Genomic DNA, 21,042 nt, shown 5'->3' with positions numbered 1-21,042 from the left:
AAGTGTTCATGAGCGTGTTAAGAAGCAAACACTAAAAAGCATGAAAAGCATACTATATGGGAAAACCAAACAAAATACCAAAAACGTGTCTTTTGAGTGTTTTGAGGTAGTTACGTACAAAAACGATGAAACGCTGGCAAAACACAATTTAGGGAAAAACGTGAATTTTGAGTATTTTCAGCTTGTTTCGTACAAAAACGCAAAAATGCATGCAAGTATCCTATATAGGGAAACGAAGGAACATTACGGGAAACGCGTACCATGTGTGTTTTTGAGCTTCGTAGTTATCAAAATGCTAAAGCACACAAAATAGCAATCTAAATTAAGAAACAGAACCACATTACTAAAAACGTGTATTTTGAGAATTTTTTACATATTCAGGTACAAAAGCGCCAAAATGCATGGAAAGCACGCCATATGGGGAAACGAAGAAACATTTCCAGAAACAAGTCTTTTGAGTGTTCATGACCGTGTTAGGCATTAACACTCTATAAAGCATGGAAAACACTTTATATGTGAAAACAAAATTGTTTTACCACAAACGAGACTTTTGTATGTTTTTTCAGCTATTTAACATACCAAAACGCTAAAACGCATGCAAAACAGCCTTTATGGAGAAACACAAGAACATTATCAAAAACATGTATTTTGATTGTTATTGAGCCTTTACCTATAAAAACGGCAAAAATGCATGCAAAGTAATCGATATGGGAAAACAAAAAGACATTAAAAGAAACGTGTATCATGACTGTTTTTTCAGCTTCTTAGATACTAAAATGCTAAAACGCATGAATAACACTTCAGATGGAGAAATAGAACAACGTTACCAAGAAAACGTGTCCTTTTAGTGTATTTCACATTGTTAGGTACCAAAACTCCAAAAACGCATGCAAAGCACCCTATAAGGGGAAACGAAAAAAATATTACGATAAACGTGTATTGTGACTGTTTTTAAGCTTAGATACTAAAACGCTAAATACGTTTCTTTTCAGTGTACTTCACATTATTATGTATAAGGTGCAAAGCACCCTATTTGGGGAAAGGAAGTGAAATTTCCCAAAACGTGGCTTTTTAGTGTTTAAGAAAGGGTTAGGGACAAAACGATAAAAAGGCATGGAAAGAAAAAGGCATGGGTAAAGAAAACAACATTAAAAAACGACTCTTTTACGAATTTTTAAGCTACTTACGTACCTAAACGCTAAAATATTTGCAAAACAACCTTTATGAAGAAAATGAAAATAATTGATTTTAGTTTTTTTGAGCTTGATACGTAAAAGAACGCAAAAAATAAATGCAAAGTACTCTATATGATGAAAGGAAAAGACATTGCGAGATACGTGTATCATGAGTTTTATTGAACTTCTTAGGTAAGTAACCGCCGAAATGCATGAATGAATAGCAAAGCATATGTGGAAACAAAACTACTTTACGAAAAACGTGTATTTCACATTGTTAGATAGCAAAAATGCCACACTATATGTTTCCTTTCCACACTATATGTGGAAAGGAAACGAGATTTCAAGAAACGTATTTTTTAGTGTTTACGAGCGTGCTTGGCACAAAAATGCTAAAAGGCAAGGAAAGCACCCTATATGGGAAAAGAAAACAACATTACCAAAAACGTGTCTTTTGAGTGTTTTTCAGCTATTTACGTACGAAAAAAAAATAAAACGCTTGCAAAATACTCTTTACGGAGAAATACAATAGTTTTATAAAGAAACGTCTATTTTGACTGTTTTAGAGCTTATTACGGAGAGAAATTCCAAAATGTATAGAAAGCATTCTATATGAAGAAACTAAAAGACATTACGAGAAACGTGTAGTATGAGTTTTTTTTTTTTAACTTATTAGGTACGAAAATGCTAAAGCGCATGAATAGCGCTCTATATGGAGAAACAGAACAACATTACCGTGAAGGTTCATACTGATTTTTATTTTTTTTTTCACAATTTTAGGTACCAAAACGTCAAAATGTATGTAAAGTTCTTTTAATGGGAAACAAAACGACATTACCAGAAACGTGTCTTTTGGGTGTTTTTTAGCGTATTAGGTACTACAGCGATAAAAAGCATGGAAATCACCCTATATGGAAGTACAAAACAACATTATGAAAAACGTGTCTTTTGAGTGTTTTTTTTTTTTATTTTACTCTAAAAGTCATTTAAAACATCCTATATGGCTAAAACAGAATAACATTACCAACAACAAGTATTCTGGGTGTTTTTTAACTTGTTACGTTGAAAACGCCGAAATGTATGCAAAATACCCTGTATGGTGAAACAAAAAGTTTTTACGCTAAACGTATTATAAGTGTTTTTCATCTTAGGTTCAAAAACACGAAAAACGCTTCAATGGCATTCTATAGGGGGAAACAGAACAACATTACCAAAAATGTGTATTTTAGGTAGTTTTCACAGTGACAGCAAAACACTAAAAATACATGCATAAGGGGAAACGAAACGACATTGCAAGAAACGTATCTTTTGAGTGTTTTTGCGTGTTTGGCACGAAAACGCTAAAAAGAACATAATCAAAAATATGTCTTTTAAGTGTTTTTAAGCTTATTACGTACCAAAACGCTAATACGCATGCAAAACACTCTATATGGAGAAACAGAATAAGATTTTAAATTTAACTATTTTGAATGTTTTTGACCTTGTTACGTACAAAAACAGCCAATTGCACTGAAAATACACTAAATACTGAAACCCAAAGACATTACGAGAAACCTTCATCATAAGCGATTTTGAGCTTTTTATGTAGGAAAACAAGAAAAATCCTTAAAAGCCCTTGATATGGAAAAACAAAGCAACATTACTAAAATTGTGTATTTCAAGTGTTTTTCACATTGTTAGGTACCAACTCGCCAAAATGCATGCAAATCCCCTTGTATGGGGAAAAAAAACGACATTACAAGATACGTATATTCTGAAGGTTTTTGTGCATGCTAGGCACCAAAACACTGAAAAACATGCAAAAACACAATAAATGGGAAAAAAAACACATTACCAAAATAATTTTTTGGTAATTTTTTTGGGGTAAAAAATACCTTTGAGTGTTTTTCAACTTATGTGCGAAAAAGCAAAAACGCACGGAAAAAACACGTAATAGAGAAAAAAATAACATTGTTTTGTTCGTAGCTTACTACGAACAAAAAAGCAAAAATGACCTATACACTTTACACCATAAAAGGAAACGAAAGAACATTAGGAGACACGTATATTATGAACTTCTTAGATAATAAAATGCTAAAATGCATGAATAGCACTTTATATGAAAAAAGAGTAACGTTACCGAAAAACGTGTCTTTTTTTCAGAATATTTCATACAGTTAGGTACCAAAAAGCCAAAATGCGTACAAAGCACGAAATATGGTGAAAGAAATCGACATTTTCAGAAAAGTGTCTTTTAGTTTTCTATGAGAGTGTTGGGCAGAAAAACTCTAAATAGCGTAGAAAGTACCCTATATGTGAAAAGAAAACATCACCAAAAACGAGTTTTTTGAGCTACTTACCAGAACGCTAAAACACATGCAAAATACCTTTTATAGAGAAACACATTAACTTTATTAAAAACGTGTATTTTGAGTGTTTTTTCAGCTTTTATGTGGAAAATGGCAAAGACGCATCCAGCGTACCTTCTATGGAGGAACAAAAAGACATTAGGAGAAACGTGTATTATGAATGTTTTTGAGCTCATTAGATACCAAAATATTTTTAGTGTTTTTCACTTTGTTAGGTATCAAAACGCCGAAACGCATGCAAAGCACCCTATATAGGGCAACCATGGGACATTACGCGTCTTTTTAGTATTTTTCAGCGTGTAAGGAACCAAAACACTATAATGCATGGAAAGCACCTTATATGAGAAAAAGAAAACAAAATTACCAAAACAAGTTTTTTTTTGTGTGTGTGTGTGTTTTTGAGCTACTTACGTACAAATATACTAAAACTCCCTTTTTGAAAAAAATCATTTCATTACTAGAAACAGGTAACGGCAAAATGCATGCAAAGTACCCTATATGTGGAAACGAAGGCATAATGATAACCGTGTATTATGTGTGTTTTTGAGCTTAGATACCAAAACGCGAAAACGCATGAATACCACTCTTTATGGAGAAACAGAACAAAATTTCTAAAAAGGTGTATTTTCAGTATATTTCACTTTGTTAGGTACCACAATTTAAAAATGTAGACAAAATACCCCATATGATTAAAAGAAACGACATTCCCAAAAATGTTTCTTTTAAGTGTTTACGAGCTTGTTTTTTTTCTTTTTTTTTTTTTTTTTTTACTTTTTTTTATGTAAGAAGGACACTGGCCAAGGGCAACAAAAATCTAATAAAAAAATATGCCCACGGAAATGACAGTCCCATAAAAGGGCCAAAGCAGAGGTCAAAAATTGATGGATAAGTGTCCTGAAACCTCCCTCTTGAAGGAATTCAAGTCATAGGAAGGTGGAAATACAGAAACAGGCAGGGAGTTCCAGAGTTTACCAGAGAAAGGGATGAATGATTGAGAATACTGGTTAACTCTTGCGTTAGAGAGGTGGACAGAATAGGGGTGAGAGAAAGAAGAAAGTCTTGTGCAGCGAGGCCGCGGAAGGAGGGGAGGCATGCAGTTAGCAAGATCAGAAGAGCAGTTGGCATGAAAATAGCGGTACAAGACAGCTAGATATGCATCATCGCGGCGGTGAGAGAGAGGCTGAAGACAGTCAGTTAAAGGAGAGGAGTTGATGAGACGAAAAGCTTTTGATTTCACCCTGTCTAGAACAGCAGTATGAGTGGAACCCCCCCAGACATGTGAAGCATACTCCACACATGGACGGATAAGGCCCTTGTACAGAGTTAGCAGCTGGGGGGGGTGAGAAAAACTGGCGGAGACGTCTCAGAACACCTAACTTCATAGAAGCTGTTTCAGCTAGAGATGAGATGTGAAGTTTCCAGTTCAGATTATAAGTAAAGGACAGACCGAGGATGTTCAGTGTAGAAGAAGGGGACAGTTGAGTGTCATTGAAGAAGAGGGGATAGTTGTTTGGAAGGTTGTGTCGAGTTGATAGATGGAGGAATTGAGTTTTTGAGGCATTGAACAATACCAAGTTTGCTCTGCCCCAATCAGAAATTTTAGAAAGATCAGAAGTCAGGCGTTCTGTGGCTTCCCTGCGTGATATGTTTACCTCCTGAAGGGTTGGACGTCTATGAAAAGACGTGGAAAGTGCAGGGTGGTATTATCAGCGTAGGAGTGGATAGGACAAGAAGTTTGGTTTAGAAGATCATTAATGAATAATAAGAAGAGAGTGGGTGACAGGACAGAACCCTGAGGAACACCACTGTTAATAGATTTAGGAGAAGAACAGTGACCGTCTACCACAGCAGCAATAGAACGGTCAGAAAGGAAACTTGAGATGAAGTTACAGAGAGAAGGATAGAAACCGTAGGAGGGTAGTTTGGAAATCAAAGCTTTGTGCCAGACTCTATCAAAAGCTTTTGATATGTCCAAGGCAACAGCAAAAGTTTCACCAAAATCTCTAAAAGAGGATAACCAAGACTCAGTAAGGAAAGCCAGAAGATCACCAGTAGAGCGGCCTTGACGGAACCCATACTGGCGATCAGATAGAAGGTTGTGAAGAACTGTTTAAGAATCTTCCTGTTGAGGATAGATTAAAAAACTTTAGATAGGCAGGAAATTAAAGCAATAGGACGGTAGTTTGAGGGATTAGAACGGTCATCCTTTTTAGGAACAGGTTGAATGTAGGCAAACTTCCAGCAAGAAGGAAAGGTAGATGTTGACAGACAGAGCTGAAAGAGTTTGACTAGGCAAGGTGCAAGCACGGAGGCACAGTTTCGGAGAACAATAGGAGGGACCCCATCAGGTCCATAAGCCTTCCGAAGGTTTAGGCCAGCGAGGGCATGGAAAACATCATTACGAAGAATTTTAATAGGTGGCATGAAATAGTCAGAGGTTCGAGGAGAGGGAGGAACAAGCCCAGAATCGTCCAAGGTAGCGTTTTTAGCAAAGGTTTGAGCAAAGAGTTCAGCTTTAGAAATAGATGTGATAGCAGTGGTGCCATCTGGTTGAAATAGAGGAGGGAAAGAAGGAGAAGCAAAGTTATTGGAGATATTTTTTGGCTAGATGCCAGAAATCACGAGGGGAGTTAGATCTTGAAAGGTTTTGACATTTTCTGTTAATGAAGGAGTTTTTGGCTAGTTGGAGAACAGACTTGGCATGGTTCTTGGCAGAAATATAAAGTGCATGAGATTCTGGTGATGGAAGGCTTAAGTATCTTTTGTGGGCCACCTCTCTATCATGTATAGCATGAGAACAAGCTGTGTTAAACCAAGGTTTAGAAGGTTTAGGACGAGAAAAAGAGTGAGGAATGTATGCCTCCATGCCAGACACTATCACCTCTGTTATGCGCTCAGCACACAAAGACGGGTCTCTGACACGGAAGCAGTAGTCATTCCAAGGAAAATCAGCAAAATGCCTCCTCAGGTCCCCCCAATTAGCAGAGGCAAAACGCCAGAGGCACCTTCGCTTAGGGGGATCCTGAGGAGGGATTGGAGTGATAGGAAAAGATAAAGATATGAGATTGTGATCGGAGGAGCCCAACGGAGAAGAAAGGGTGACAGCATAAGCAGAAGGATTAGAGGTCAGGAAAAGGTCAAGAATGTTGCGCGTATCTCCAAGACGGTCAGGAATACGAGTAGGGTGTTGCACCAATTGCTCTAGGTCATGGAGGATAGCAAAGTTGTAGGCTAGTTCACCAGGATGGTCAGTGAAGGGAGAGGAAAGCCAAAGCTGGTGGTGAACATTGAAATCTCCAAGAATGGAGATCTCTGCAAAAGGGAAGAGGGTCAGAATGTGCTCCACTTTGGAAGTTAAGTAGTCAAAGAATTTCTTATAGTCAGAGGAGTTAGGTGAGAGGTATACAGCACAGACAAATTTAGTATGAGAGTGACTCTGTAGTCGTAGCCAGATGGTGGGAAAACTCGGAAGATTCAAGAGCGTGGGCACGAGAGCAGGTTAAGTCATTGCGCACATAAACGCAGCATCCAGCTTTGGATCGAAAACGAGGATAGAGAAAGTAGGAGGGAACAGAAAAGGGGCTACTGTCAGTTGAATCAGACACCTGAGTTTCAGTGAGGAAAAGAAGATGAGGTTTAGAAAAGGAGAGGTGGTGTTCTACAGATTGAAAATTAGATCTTAGACCGCGCGCGAATATTGCAGAAGTTAATGAAGAAAAAGTTGAGGGGGTGTCAAGACACTTAGGGTCGTCGACAGAAAGGCAGTCCGACCTGGGGACATTTATGGTCCCCCTCCCCAGATGGGGACTCCGAGGCTGGTGTAGGAGTCGCCATGATGATTTTAAAATTTTTGAGTGAAGGGTGTGTGTGTTATTAGGTGCTTGTAGTTTTGTGTGGAGGAAGAGAGTTGTCTTTAGAGGGCAGACTGTGACTGCCCCCTTGTGTTGTGAGACACAAAGGGAAACGTTCAGTGAGGTCACAGCTGGGTTTAATGATAAGTTCACAGCACCCCCTGAACAGTGCTTTAGACCTCACTGGGAGTAATTATCGTTTCAGCAGGTGTCTACTGCCTCCTCCAAAGTATGGAGATCTCTGACTTAATGCGTACCAATACGCTAAAAAGCTGGTAAAATGCCCTTTATGAAGAATCACAATAACTTTACCAAAAAATGTAAATTTTGAGTGTTATTGAGATTTTATGTATAAAAAAAAATGCATGCAAAATACATGCAAACAAAATGCATGAGAAAAATAAATAGGGAAACGAAAAGATATTACGAATACGTCTATCATGTGTTTTTAGGCTTCTTAGTTATCAAAACTTTTAAAACCATAAATAGCATTAGATATAGAGAAACATGTCAATATTAGCAAAAAAAAGGTGTATTTTGAGTGTTTTTTACATTGTTAAGCACCAAATCGTGAAAATACATGCATTGCACCCTCTGTGGAAAAAGGAGACGACATTTCTAGAATCTTGTCTTATGTCTATGAGCGTGATAGGCAAAAAACGGTAAAAAGGATTGATAACACCCTATACGGGAAAACAAAGCAAGATTACCAAAAACTGGTAAAATTGGGAAAGAAAAAGACATTACGATAAACGATTTTTATTAGGGTTTTTAAGCTTCTTAGGTATCAAAAACCTAAACCCTATGAATAGCACTCAATATGAAAAAAAAAAAAAAAAAAGAAGAATAACATTACCTAAAACATGTATTTTAAGTGTTTTTTCCACGTTGTTAGGTACCAAAACGCCATCGTCCATGTAAAGTATCCTGTCTGAAGAAACCAAACAACATTACCAGAATTGTTTCATTTCATTGTTTTTGAGCGTGCTAGTAATCATAATGCTTAAAAGCATGGACTTCACCATATATGGAAATACAAAAAGAACATTACGAAAAACGTGTCTTTTGAATGTTTTTGTACTTCTTATGTACCAAAACGATAAAACGCATACAGAATACAATCTATAGCTAAACAGAATAACATTACCAAAATTAAGTATTTTGATTGTTTTTCAGCAAAGTACCCTTTATTAAAAAACGAGAAAAAAAACATTATGAAAAACGCGTATTATGAGAGTTTTAGCGCTTCTTAGGTACTAAAATATAAAAATGCACGAACAGCACTCTCTATGGAGAACAAGATCAGCATTACGAAAAACCTGCATTTTGAGGGTTTTTCAGATTGTTAGGTACCAAAACGCCGAAATGAATAAAAACCCCCTATATTGGAAAACCAAGCGACATTACCAGAAACGTGTTTTTTAAGTGTTTTTCAAAGTGTTAGGCACCAAAACGCTAAAAAGCATGGAAATCACCATATATGGAAAACAAAACAACATTACCAAAAACGTGTCTTTTGAATGTTTATGAGCTACTTACCAAAATGCTAAAATCCGTGCAAGACACCCTTTATGGAGAAACACAACTTTACCAAAAACGTGTATTTTTTTAGTGTTGAAATGTTTAAGTATTTTTAAGAGCTTGTTGCGTACATAAACGCCAAAATATATTGAAAGTACGGTATATGGGGAAATGAAAGGACCTTACAAAAAACGTGTATTATGAATTTTTTTGAGCCTTTTATGTAGCAAAACTCGAAAACGGATGAATAGATAGCACTGTATAGGAATGAAAAAAAGCAATATCAAAAACATGTGTTTTGACTCTAATTAACATTGTTAGATACTAAAATGCCAATATGCACTCAAAATATCTTTTATTGGGAAAGGAAAAGAGATTTACAAAAATGTGTATTTTCAGTATTTATGAGAGTGCTAAGCACAATAACACTAAAGCAATGAAAAAAACCCAATATGGAAAAAAAATATACAAAATTACCAAAAACGTCTCTTTTCAGAGTTTTTGAGCTATTTACGTACCAAAACGCAAAACTAATGTTTTGTAGAAACAATTATATTACCAAAAAAGGTATATTGAGTGTTTTTGAGCTTATGGGGGTGCTCAGGATCTGTACCTAAAGAAAATTTTTATTTTTTTCTTTTGTAATTTTTTTGCATTTTTCCGCTTCTTTTTATATATGCAACATTTAAAAAAAAAAGAAAAAAACAAGTTTACCCATTATGCAATGAGGTCTTCGTCATGAAATTCCACAGTTTCACCCACCGCGAGACGTGTATGATTTTTTTTTTTTTCCCTTCCTTCCCATACTTTTCTGATATATCCGTTTTTCCTTAGTGTACTTTGAAAATTTACGGCTCTCTATTTGCGTACAACATTGGAGAACAGAAGAGTTTAGAATTTATTAGATTTATGTACGAAAAATAAAAATACATAATTTTTTTTTTTTTCGTAAATCCAGAAAATAATCAATGTATTTGCATCAGATATATTTTTAATAAATATTTTACTTAATTTTAAACAGTGAAGCACGGGTTTTTAATTATAAATATGACAAAACATAACAACATTCTTTTCCCCCGAATGAAATCATTAATCACTTTTGGCCTATGTACAAAATTAATCGTAGTAACTAAATTAAACTATATCTGCTTTTTGAACATATTCTGATGTATACATCATGTGCATTTCAAGTCCCTAACTGCAATAGGTAAATTAAAGATACCCCTTAAATTTTATGACGTCGTATCTCAAAATGGTGAATTTTGGCATATAAAAATCATCTCCTACGTTGTTATTAATGTTACACATATATGGGTTATTGCAGCTTATGAAACTACGAAAGACGAACAAACTTTGCTATCGAATTTTTTTTTTTTTTTTTTTTAGTTGATTTTGATTTTTGACAAATATTTGAAAATCCGAATTAGTTTTACTTTTTTTTCCATCGGACAAAACAAAAAATTATCCTACAAGAGAAAACGATAGCAAACATTGTTCTCCTATCCTTCCTGATTTTTTTTTTTTTTATTAAAGAATTTGGTTAATAAAATAAGGGAGGAGATTCACGTTGAACATTGGCAATTTAACATGGGATTACCTATTATAAAACACCCTTAAGTAGAAAAACGCCAAAACTCAGAAATTAAACTGTATGAGGAAACGAAATGTATAAATAACACTCTATATGGAAAAACAGAACATTACCCAAAACGTATGTTTTGAGCGTATTTGACATTGTTAAAAACAAAACCCCCAAAATGCACGCAAAACATCCTCTATGGGGAAATGAAAAGACAATTTCCAGAAACATGTGTTTTGAAAGTGTATAAGCGTTCTAGGCACCAAAACGCTAAAAAGCATAGAAAACACTCTATATGGGAACACACAACATTACCAAAAATGTGTCTTTTGAGTGTTTTTCAGCTGCTTACGTGCCAAAGCGCAAACGCAAGCAAAAAAGCATTTATGGAGAAACACAATAATATTAACAAAAAAAAAATTATTTTGTGTTTTTGAGCTTCTTACGTACAGAAACGCCAAAATGCATGTAAAATACCCTAAATGGGGAGACGAAAGGACATTAAGAGAAACGTATATTATGAGTGTTTTTCAGGTTTTTGGGTACCAAAACGTTAAAACGTATGAATAACACTCCATATGGAGAAAAGAACAACATTACCGAAAATATTAATTTGACTATTTCACATTGTTAGGTACAAAAACGCCAAAATACATGTAAAACACTATATATGGGGAGGAAAACAAGGTTTTATGTAACTTGTCTTTTGAGCGTTTATGAGAGTGCTGGGCACCAAAACGAGAAAAAAAAAATAAATGAATAAATAAGTAAATAGAATAAATAAATAAATAAAATAAATTAATAAAGAAATGGAAAGCAGGCTATATAGGAAAACAAAATAATATCACCAAAAACGTCTCCTTTAGGTGTTTTTCAGATACTGACGTACCAAAACGCTAAAACTCATGCAAAACAAAAAAAAAAAAAACACTTCATAAAGAAATTATACATTTTTAGTGTTTTTGAGCTTGTTACGTAGAAAAATGGCAACATCCATTAATAGGGAAACGAAAAAAAAATACCAGAAACATGTATTATAAGAGTTTAGAGCTTCTTAGGCACTAAAGCGCTAAAACGCCTGAATAGCACTCTATATTAAGAAACAGAACACTACAAAAAACGTGTATTCTGAGTGTTTTAACATTATTATACACCAAAAACCCAAAATGTATGCAAAAGCCTTCTATATAAAAAAACGAAAGGACATCACCAGTCTTTTTGGGTGTTTTTGAGAGTATTAAGCACGAAAAGGTTAAAAATCATGGAAGCACCCTATATGGGAATAGAAAAAAAAAAAAAAAAAAAAAATTGAGTGTTTTCAGCTTCATATATACCAAAACCCTAAAACGCATGAAAACACCCTCTATAAAGAAAGAGAACAATATTAAAAAAAAAAAAAAGTGTTTTAAGTGTTTTTGAGCTTTTTACATACGAAAACGACAAATGTATGTAAATTACAATATATAGGGAAAGGAAAAGACATTAATAGAAACATGTATCATGAGTCTTTTCAAGCTTCTTAGGTACTAAAACGCTAAAACGCTTAAATAACATTCTTTATAAAGAAACAGAACAATTTTACCCAAAAAAACATGTATATTGAGTGTTTTTTTTTTTCATATTGTTAGGTGCCAAAATGCTTGCATAGCATATGCATAGCATGGGGAAAGGAAACGAGATTTCCTGAAACGTGTCTTTTGAGTGTTTATGTGCGTGCTTCGCACCAAAACGCTAAAAATCATGGAAAACACCTTATATGCAAAAAATAAAAGAACATTACCAAAAACGTGTCTTTTGAATGTTTTACTAAAAAGGTGAATTTTCAGTGTATTTCACAGTGTTAGGTACCAAAACACCAAAAGAAATGTAAAGCACCCTATATGGGGAAAAGAAACATGCCTGTTATGTACAAAAACGTCAAAATGCATGCAAAATAACCTGCATGGGGGAAACAAAAAAAAAAACATTACGAGAAACGTGTATTGAGTGTTTTGGACTTCCTTCATACCAAAACACTAAGTATGAATAGCACTCTATATAAAGAAGCAACATTACAAAAAAAAAAGTGGATAATGAGTGTATTTCTGTCAGGTGTCATAACACCAAAATGCATGCAAAGCACCCTTTTTGGTAAAAGGAATCGACATTTCTAAAGACATGGATTTTGAGTGTTTATGAGCGTGTTAAGCACTAAAACGCTAAAAAAAAAAAAAAAAAAAAAAAAAAAAAAAAACATTCAAAGCAAACTATATGGGAAATAAAAAACATTATGAAAAACATGTCTTTTGAGTGTTTTTAGCTACTTACGTATCAAAACGCTAAAACGTAGACAAAACACTTTTAACTGAGAATCAAAATAACATTATATATATAAAAAAAAATTATAATAATAATAATTTTTAAAAAAATGAGTGTTTTGAATTTGTTACGTACAAAAACGCCAAAAATTCATGGGAATTATCGTATATGGGGAAACGAAAAAAAAAAAAATTACGAAAAACGTGTACTATGAGAGTTTTTGAGCTTTTTAGGTACCAAAACTCTGTAAAACTTACCAGTATTACCAAAAACATGTATTTTGAGTTTATTTCACGTTCTTAGGTACCAAACGGCAAAAATGCACACAAAACACCCTATATGGGGAAAAGAAATGAAATTATCAGAAACATCTCTTTTAATTATTTTTACATTGATTATAAGATAAGATAAGATAAGGCAGGATGAGAGAGGTGAGGTAAGGCGTGAGGACAAGAGGAGGGAAGATGTGTCCGGAAGGAGTGGAGGAGAGAGGGAGGGGGAGATAGGTGTGAGTATGTTGGAATGTCTGGTCATTCTGAAACGAGAGAGGTGAGGTCGAGGCGAGTAGATGAAGGAGTGGAGAGGATGGCACGGGCCGAGATGAGGGGATTAGGTGAGGTAAATGTAGATAAATTGTATAAATATTTCATAGATAAAGTTCATACAGGTCAGTTAGCAAATATCCCGTATAGGGCAATAAGATCACAGAAAAATTACCCTAAATGGATGACTGCTAGGTTAAAACATTATATAGGGCGTAAGAGAAGTATATATAAGAGATTAAGGGCAGGTGAAGAAGTTTTAAGGTCACAATATAATGAATTAGTTAGGACAGTTAGGAAGTTAACGAGGAAAGCTACGGGCCAGCCAGCCAGGCGAAGACGGACCCCAAGGACCCCAAGGGATTTTATCAGGTATACAAGATGAAGAATAAGGATACTATAGGTCCATTAAAGGCAGCAGATGGGGAGCTGGTTAGTTCTTGGGAGATTAGTAAACTTCTGAATGAGTATTTTTTAACTGTCTTCACCCAGGAAAATATGCAGGATGTGCCAGATAGTGAACAGATGTTTAGAGCAGATGAGAATGAGAAGCTGACAGATATTTCTATAACTAGGGAGATAGTGGAACAGGAGATAGTTAGATAGTTAGGCTAAAAAAGTTCAAGACACCAGGACCAGATGAAATATATCCCAGGGTACTTAAGGAATGCAAAGATATTATTAGTGAGCCGTTAGTTTCTGTCTTTAGGAAATCACTTGAGTCGGGTGAGGTACCGGTAATGTGGAGGCAGGCTAATGTAGTACCCATCTTTAAGAAAGGAGATAAAACTTTAGCGTCTAACTATAGCCCTGTCAGCTTAACTTCAGTTGCAGGTAAAATATTAGTCAATAATAACGAGGAACATTAGGGAACATTTAGACAAACATAACTTCATAAACCAGTCACAGCATGGCTTCACGAAGGGGAAGTCTTACCTGACAAACTTGTTAAGTTTTTACGGTAAAGTGTACGAGGCAGTAGATAATGATATTTTATATCTGTACTTTAGTAAAGTATTTGACAAGGTACCCCATCAAAGGTTCCTGAGAAAGGTTAGGGCACACGGGATAGATGGAAAGGTGTTAGGCTGGATAGGGTCATGGCTTAATGACAGGCGACAAAGAGTTGTAATAAACGGCTCGAAATCCGAGTGGGGTCATGTAATTAGTGGGGTGACACAGGGATCAATATTAGGGACATTGTTATTTCTAATATATATCAGTGACTTGGATAGTGGAATTTGTAGTGATGTTAGTAAATTTGCGGATGACACAAAGATAGGTAGATTAATTAGGTCAGAATCAGATGCCATCGCCTTGCAGGCAGATTTAGATAGAATGAATGAATGGACGGATAAGTGGCAAATGCAATTTAATATCAATAAATGTAAAGTACGAGTACTTATCGTAGGTAGAGGAAACTCAAACAGTAGGTACACATTAAACAACCAAACTCTGGTAGGTACAGGGTACGAGAAAGATTTAGGAGTTATAGTTAGCTCTGAACTCCGTCTTGGGAAACAATGCATAGAGGCCAGAAACAGGGCAAATAGGGTACCAGGATTAATTTTTTAGGAGTGTTAAAAGTAGAAGGCCGGAAGTAATATTAAAGTTATACTTGGCGCTGGTCAGATTTCATCTAGACTACGCTGTGCAGTTCTGGTCCCCACATTACAGGAAAGATATAGGTCTATTAGAATCAGTACAGAGGAGAATGAGTAAAAGGCTACAGGGGATGAGGAGTGTTCCTTACGAGGCGAGGTTGAAGCTGTTAAATTTACATTCTCTAGAGAGACGTAGGTTAAAAGGGGACCTGATAGAAGTCTTTAAGTGGTAAAAGGGTTATAACAAGGGAGATGTAAGCAAAATTCTTAGGATCAGTAACCAGGATAGAACAAGAAATAACGGGTTCAAGCTTAAAAAATTTAGGTTTAGGAAGGAGATAGGAAAAAATTGGTTCTCAAATAGAGTGGTAGATGAATGGAACGGACTCAGTAATCATGTTTTTAGTGCTAGGACACTGTAGAGCTTTAAGAGAAGATTAGACAGGTTTATGGATGGGGATAATAGATGGAAATAGGTAGGTGTATTTCATACAAGAACTGCCACGTGTAAGCCTGGTCGCTTCTTGCAGCTTCCCTTATTTCTTATGTTCTTATGTTCTTATGTTCTAAAACGCCAAAATCCACGAAAAGCACCCTATATGGTGAAAAGAAACGACATTTCCAGAAACGTGCCTTTTAGGTGTTTATGAGCTTGTGAGGCACAAAAAAAAGGTAAAGTATCCTATATGGGAAAATAAAACAACTTTACCAAAAAACATGTTTTTTAAGTGTTTTTGAGCTATTTATGTACGAAAACGCTAAAAAGAATGCACCCTTTATCGAGAAACACAATAATTTCACCAAAAACGTGTATTTTAAGTGTTTTGAGCTTTTTACGTATATTAATGTGAAAATACATGGAAAGTACCTAATATGTGAAAACGAAAATACATTACGAGGAATGTGTATTATAAGTGTTTATGAGCTTCTTATGTACCAAACGCGAAAACGCATGAATAGCATTCTATATGGAGAAAGAGAACATCACCAAAAACATGTATTTTGACTGTAATTCACAGAATTACAGTCAAAATTACAGAATTACAGAATGACTGCAATTCACCAGAGACCCAAAATGCAAGGAAAGCACCACATTTGGCGAATGGAAACGTGTTTTTTGAGTGTTTTTGAGCGTCCTAAACACCAAAACGTTAAAAAGCCTGGAAAGCACCTTATGTGGGAAAAGAAAACAATATTACCAAAAACGTGTCTTTTTGAGTGTTTTTGAGCTATTTACGTATGAAAATGCTAAAACGCATATAAAACACCCTTTTCGGAAAAATACAACTTTACCAAAAACTTGTATTTTCAGTGGTTTTCAGCGTGTTAAGTAGTAAGAACCCAAAATGCATGCAATTGACTCTATAAAGAGAAACGAAAAGACGTTACGATAAACGTGCATTATGAGAGTATTTTTTTTTTAGTTTCTTAGGTACCAAAATGCTAAAACGCATAATAGCAGTCTTTATGGAGAAACAAAATATTACCAAAAACGTGTATTATGAGTGTTTTCATATCTTAGGTACCAAAATGCCAAAATGCATGGAAAGCCTTTTTATTTGGGGAAAGGAAGCGACTTTACCAAAAACGTGTCTTTTTAGTATTTTTGAGCGTGTTACGCACCAAAACGCTAAAAAACATGGAAATCAGCTTACATGGGAATACAAAACAATATTATGCATTTTGTTTGTTTTTCAACGTCTTACCTACCAAAAGGCAAAAAAGCATGTAAAGTCCCTTCTTACATAAAGAATCGAAACGACATTGCAAGAAACGTATCTTTTTTATTATTTTCTGCATGCTTGCCACAAAAACTCTAAATGGCATGGAAAGCACCCTACATGGGAATATAAAACAACTTTACCAAAACGTGTCTTTGAGTGTTTTACAGTTTTTTACATACCAAAACGCTAAAACTCATGCAAAACACCCTTCATGGAAACACACAATAACTTTAACAAAAACAAGCATTTTGAGTGTTTTTGAGCTTGTTACGTATAAAAACACCAAAATGTATTCAAAATACATTATATAAGGAAAGAAAAGGGCATTACGAGAGACGTATATTATTAGTGTTTCTGAGATTTTTAGGTATCAAAATGCTTCGACGCATGAATAGAACTCTTTATGGAGAAAAAGAACATTACAAAAAAGTGTGTACATTGAGTGTATTTCACATATCTTTAGAGTATATATGACTCTGCTAGGCATCATAACGCTAAACATCATGAAAAGCATATGGGAAAATAAAAGAACATTACGAAAAACGTCTTTTTTTCAGAGTTTGAGCAACTTACGTACTAAAACGATAAAACACATGGAAAACACTTTATGGACAAACATGATAACATTACAAAAAAAGCAAATGAGGCGCGCGGTACAACAACGACGTAACCGAGAAATGGAAGTTTCGAGAAAAACGCGCTCAAAGTTAAACACTGATTGCGCACAATAGGATACCCTTAAATAAGTAAGTATTATACATCATTTGAAAGGTCTTGGGTAGTTCTGTTTGGGGATGTAGGTTTCGAAGTGATAGGTGACGATTTTGGGTGGATGACTTACGCGTTAATTAACGCGTATACCGTAGGTAATAATTTTTTTTCCCGATATTGTTTTCATTTGTTAATAATGTGTTAGAGCCTATTACACATAGTATTAGGTGAAAGTTTCATGAAGATTGGTACATAAATAATTTTTTTATGAATTTTTTTCCGAGCGTAAAAAATAAAACTTACTCATTACCGGCACGTTATTACTCCTACCATAACTTTGACGTCCTGCTATGACTAACAGTGTGTAATGCTGATAATTTTATGTTTGTGCATGCATTCTGGTAAGTATTAATGGAAAGCCGCTATGTCAAGAACATTATGAAGAAACGAATTTTTTTTTTTTTTTTTTTTTGTATTCAATGAATATGGTTGGCTTCAGGACGCTCTTCCACGGCAGGAACGGAGGTAGAAGTGCTGGGAGAAGCCATAGTTGCGTAAAGAGTCACGAGAAAGGTAGCGTGCGTCTGTGCTCGGGCGTGTTAAAGGGCAGAGTGGATGAGCACATGGTGAGTGTGTTGTCACCATGGCAACGGCGCTGGTAAACATGGCAGCGGTGCTGTGATTGGCTCGCCCGCGCCGGGCGGCTGCAACCGCGCCGCTGATTGGCCATACGCACGTGAGGCTGGGAGGAGCAGGTTGCGTCGTTGTTGTACCGCTTTCGAGATGTTAGTCCAGAGAAATTTTCTCCGCACTACGCTCGACTTTGAGCCTTAGTACAGGTGCTTAGATGGTCGAATATGACTTGGCCGACATCACCACGAGACTTTTACACCCTTCTACCACACGGAGCAGGCAAAAACACGAAATCTCAAATTTCACGGTTACGTCGTTGTTGCACCGCGCGCCTCAAATATTTTGAGTGTTTTTTGAGTTTGTTATGTACAAAAACGCCAAATGCACGAAAATTACCATATACGGGAAAACGAAAAGACATTCCGAAGAACGTGTATTATGTGTTTTTTAAAAGCTTCTTAGGTACGAAAGCCTCCTCTATGGGAAACAAAACATCATTACCATAAAGTGTGTTTTTAGTGTTTTCAACTACTTACGAACCAAAACGCTAAGACGCATGCAAAACAGCCTTTATAAAGAAATAGAATAACATTACCAAAACAAGTATTTTGAGTGTTTTTGAGCCTGTTACGTACAAAAACACCAAAATACATGCAAAAAAAAACTCTATATGGGGAAACAAAAAGACATTAAGACAGTGTTTTTGAACTTCTTAAGTACCAAAACTAAAAAAAAAAAGGATGAATAGCACTTTATTTAAAGAAACAGAAGAATATTACTTAAGAAGTGTATTTACAATGTATTTCATACGATTAAGTACTAAAACGCCAAAATCCACGAAAAGCACCAGAAACGTGTCTTTTAGGTGTTTATGGGCTTGTGAGGCATAAAAATGCTAAAGAGAATAGAAAGTATCCTATATGGGAAAATAAAACAATTTTACCAAAAAACATATATTTTAAGTGTTTTTGAGCTATTTAAGTACGAAAACACTAAAGCGAATGCAAAACAGCCTTTATCGAGAAACACAGTAACTTCACCAAAAACGTGTATTATAAATGTTTTGAGCTTGTTACGTATATTAATGCGAAAATACATGCAAAGTACCTAATATGTGAAAACAAAAAAAATACATTACGAGGAATGTGTATTATAAGTGTTTTGAGTTTCTTAGGTTGCAAAACGCGAAAATGCATGAATAGCGCTGTATATGGAGAAAGAGAACATCACCAAAAATACTCGTATGTATTTTGACTGTAATTCATATTGTTAAGTACCAAAACCCCAAAAATGCAAGGAAAGCACCACATTTACGAGTGGAAACGTGTTTTTTTGAGTGTCTATGAGCGTTCTAGGCACCAAAACGATAAAAAGCGTGGAAAGCACCATAAGTGGGAAAAGAAAACAATATTACCAAAAACGTGTTTTCTGAGTGTTTTTGAGCTACTTACGTATGAAAATGCTAAAACGCATACAAAACACCCTTTTTAGAGAAATACAACTACCAAAAACTTGTATTTTCAGCGGTTTTTAGCGTGTTGCGCAGTAAGAACCAAAATTGCATAAATTAACTCTATAAAGGGAAACGAAAAGACATTACGAGAAACTTTCATTAGGAGAGTATTATTTTTTCAACATTTTACCTACCAAAAGGCAAAAATGCATGTAAAGTCCCTTCTTACATAAAGAAACGAAACGACATTGCAAGAAACGTATCTTTTTTTATTATTTTCTGCATGCTTGCCACAAAAACGCTAAATGGCATGGAAAGCACCCTACATGGGAATATAAAACAATTTTACCAAAACGTGTCTTTGAGTGTTTTACAGCTTTTTACATACCAAAACGCTAAAACTCATGCAAAACACCCTTCATGGAAACACACAATAACTTTAATAAAAACAAGCATTTTGAGTGTTTTTGAGCTTGTTACGTATAAAAACACCAAAATGTATTCAAAATACATTATATAAGGAAAGAAAAGGACGTTACGAGTGACGTGTATTATTAGTGTTTCTGAGATTTTTAGGTATCAGAATGCTTAAACGCATGAACTCTTTATGGAGAAAAAGAACATTACAAAAAAAATGTGTATATTGAGTGTATTTCATATATTTTTTAGTATAGATGATTCTGTTAGGCATCATAACGTTAAACATCATGAAAAACACTCTATATTGGAAAATGAAAGAACATTACGAAAAACGTCTTTTTTTCAGAGTTTGAGCAACTTACGTACTAAAACGATAAAACGCATGGAAAACACTCCATGGACAAACATAATAACATTATAAAAAAACAAGTATTTTGAGTGTTTTGAGTTTGTTATGTACAAAAACGCAAAATGCCCAAAAATTACCACATATGAGAAAACGAAAAGAGATTACGAACAACGTGTATTATGTGTTTTTTAAAAAGCTTCTTAGGCACGAAAACGCTAAAACTCATGACTAGCATTCTATATTGAGAAAAAGAACATTCCCAATAACGTATATTTTAAGTGTTTTCATATTGTTAGGTACCAAAACGCCAAAATGGATGTAAACCACCCTATATGGGGAAAGGAAACGATATTTCTAGGAAAGTGTCTTTTGATAGTCTATGAGCTTGTTAGGCACTAAAATTTTAAATAGAGTGGAAAGCAAATTATATGATAAAACAATACATTACCAAAAATGTGTCTTTTGAGTGTTTTTAAGGTACTTAAGCACGAAAATACTAAAACGCATGTAAAACACCATTTATGGAGAAAAACAATAATTTTACCAAAAGAAAAAAAAAAGTGTATTTTGAGCGTTTTTGAGAGTGTGACGTAGAAAATGTTTTTGCTTCTTCTTCTTTCCCTCTTTTATTTAAACCAGATGGCACCAATGCTATCACATCTATCTCTAAAGTTGAAATCTCCGCTCAAACCTTTGCTGAAAACTCTACCTTTGGACGCTTCAGGGCATGTTCCTCCCTCTCCTCCACCCTCTGACTACTTCATGCTACTTATCAAAATTCTTCGCAATGATGTTTTCCATGCCCTCGCTGGCCTAAACCCTCGGAGGGCTTAT

This window comes from Scylla paramamosain, chromosome 8 (genome assembly GCF_035594125.1).
Source record: "Scylla paramamosain isolate STU-SP2022 chromosome 8, ASM3559412v1, whole genome shotgun sequence".
Lineage (NCBI taxonomy): Eukaryota > Metazoa > Arthropoda > Malacostraca > Decapoda > Portunidae > Scylla > Scylla paramamosain.
This window is presented reverse-complemented; position numbering follows the sequence as displayed.